The sequence below is a fragment of the Primulina eburnea genome, chromosome 13 (assembly GCF_022965805.1).
Source record: "Primulina eburnea isolate SZY01 chromosome 13, ASM2296580v1, whole genome shotgun sequence".
In the NCBI taxonomy this organism is placed as follows: domain Eukaryota; kingdom Viridiplantae; phylum Streptophyta; class Magnoliopsida; order Lamiales; family Gesneriaceae; genus Primulina; species Primulina eburnea.
In genome coordinates, this window is record NC_133113.1 from 2,751,755 (window position 1) to 2,754,729 (window position 2,975).

The following is a 2,975-nucleotide window of genomic DNA, read 5'->3' on the forward strand; positions in this document are numbered from 1 at the left end:
GTTCTATGTTAATATTTTTTTCCTTAAAAAATGTTTTAAGGGTCGTGAGAATTTTAGTTTTATATTAAAAAAAACAATTTTGAGTAAAAAAATTGATAGATTTTTATATTATGTAGCCAAGTTGTATAGCAACTTTCAATTTCTATGCCACTGTATAATCTTCCAAAATAGGCAAAAGATTATATATATGAATATTATTGATAATTAAAAAGAAAAGGCCGGCATTTAATTTCCCCTTGCAAAATGATCATTGATATGTTTACTTAATCATTAATTAGAGGGTACAAAGGTTTATTTGAAAATTAAGAAAAAATGGGAATATATATTTCCCTTATTCTTGAAGTTGAAACAACACCGAGATTTATCCTAGTAAGGGCGTTGGCCAGAAAGATTACCCTTTGGGTCATAGTTGCAAGAAATGTACCACACTAACCCATTGTTGCATTGAGCCCTAGCGCACCCGAGGCGCAACGAGTTACGCCACAAAACTTGCGTGTAGTGTCCGCACGGTTTCCCGACGACACACGAATTAGACCCGTAATTATAGTTGGGCTTCTCCGCCACCCACGCGTTACTGCAGCCACTCCCGTGAAATCACGACTCGCGGCGATATTCTCCCCGTAGGTGCCATTCTTCGAGTGCGTGAGGTACAATCACCGAGTCTGGAGTTGACATACCTCTGCGCATAGGCCGCAACATTTGCGTCCCATGTCATTGGCCCGACCCCAACTTGGGCACGAGCGGCATTGTGTGCGTTTAGGAAGTCTTGTGGAGAGTTTTGGGCGCGACACAAATGTTCCGACGCCGTGAAAATGAAGAATAAAAGGAGGGATATCGATGTTGTTTGGGGGATTTTCATTTTGCTATTGGAGCCGAGTCTTTGGTGCAAGAGGAAGGAGGAGAAGTAGGGTTTATATAGCTAGAGTACTTGCATGGAAAACTTCATGGAAAAAACAATTCAAACATACATATTCCAATTTCTATCTAAATCTTGTTCAATGGAATTTAAATTACGTAAAACAGTACTGTCATTTAACATTGACCGTCTATTATTTTCTGCACATTTTTTGTCATTTACTTCAATCTTTCGTTATACTTGGTATTCAAATTATTATTTTTTAATCCATTGTTATTATCATATAATATTGCATTAATATGTTCAAAGTCCGTGAATTAGTGAAGCAGATGAATGTTTGACAAACATGGTTTATGTTAGTTGTCCCACATCAGTTGGATAAAATACCTAGGAGTTGTATATATGGGCTTGGACAATCCTCCTCTCTTGAGCTAGTTTTTGAGGTTGAGTTAGGTCCAAGTCCCAATCTTAACAGTTTACTCAGAGCACGATGAAGAGTAGCGGTTATCGGTTCCAACGTCATTCAAAAAATATGGCATTAATCTTCACATCTTACTCCTCCTCCCCAGATAAAAACGATATGATATTAGATATAGATGACGAAGACCAAAACATTTCCTAGGGTTGGTGATGCAGATCAACTCAAGTTTTTACGCATTCTGTTAGATAAATGTTATTTCCATATTATATTTGCTTCCTCATTTGTTTTCAATTTTGTTTCGGTATAAAGACAATGTTTATTTATGAAATAAATTGGTTTGGTTGCATATCATAGTACAAGAATTATTGTTTTCAATGTTAAATAATGTTAACGTCGATACGCTACGGTCTCGGGACGAGATATTTTTTGAATATCGGTGGTAGAGCTAATTACTCAGCCAAAGGACGTGCCATGTAATTCGATCGATCATATCCTTGGGATAATATTTCAATGGTTGATTCAATACAATGTGTATCATGTGCTTTAATAAAATTGAATAAATACGTGGCCGGGTGATGTTGTAAGACCTAAGGATATATAAGATGTAATAAATATGTGTGTACCATATTCAAACACATACCTAAGGATAATATCGTTTACACCCTTAATTTGGATCCAGTCCAAATTTATTTTTTTTTGTTTTTTTCCTAATTAAGATAAAAATTTATTCGAATCCGATGTGATTTCTAATAAAATTTAATAATATAATATACATTTAAGATGAGTCGATGAAATGTTATTAACAATTATTACAAGGCGATTGACTAAAATATTGTACATTAATTAAAGATATGATTTTTTTATATGTATAATAATTATGGATTACAAATTAATGAGCATTTTTTTTCATTTGCATGAACATACGAATCTTGTATGCACGAATATTTGCAAGAAACACAAAAAATCTTGTGAGACGGTCTCACCGGTCAATTTTGTAAAACAAATATTCTATATGAGTTATCCACGAAAAAGTAGTACATTTTATGTCAAATATATTACTTTTTATGTAAATATAAATATCATTGATCCGTCGTCTTACGAATAAATATCTGTGAGACCGTTACTCTGCAAGAAAATAGTCTACTAACTTGAATTGAAAGGAGAAAAAATATTTAATTACACATTAATGGGCAAACATTTCATTTTATTCTTAGGACAATTCAAAATTTCATTAAAATTACGAGAATGCCATTCGAAAACTAGTATAATCCAAGTTGAGTCCCGCCATTTCTTTTGTTAGCTTTCATAATTAACTCTCAAAGGAAAATTGGACCAATTCTATCCTACACCGGGTGAGTTGTATCTCATTATTTTTTCTTACACGTGTCTTTTGTTCTATTATTATTATCGCATTTGACACTACTTTAACCATAACCAACCAAAAATAATCATTAAACTAATTTCGTTTAATGTATATAACATGTCATATTATTATTATTATTATTATTATTATTATTATTTCAAATTTTAAAATTTAATATTTTATATTTAAAATTTACGTGAAAGTTTTATTTGATAGTAAAATTTACGTTTGAGATTTAGAATTTTCATTTCTATTATTCTTATTTTTGTGGTAGAATCATATAAAATGTCAAAAATCAATATTTTAAATTTAATTATTATAACAAATTCTATGTT

General features: G+C 32.0%; 1 pseudogene; it reads right to left on the reverse strand.

The window, feature by feature from the left end:
- Nucleotides 1-224: 224 nt before the first annotated feature.
- On the reverse strand, nucleotides 225-939 carry LOC140809526 (pathogenesis-related leaf protein 4-like; annotated as a pseudogene).
- Between the last annotated feature and the right edge of the window lie 2,036 nt (nucleotides 940-2,975).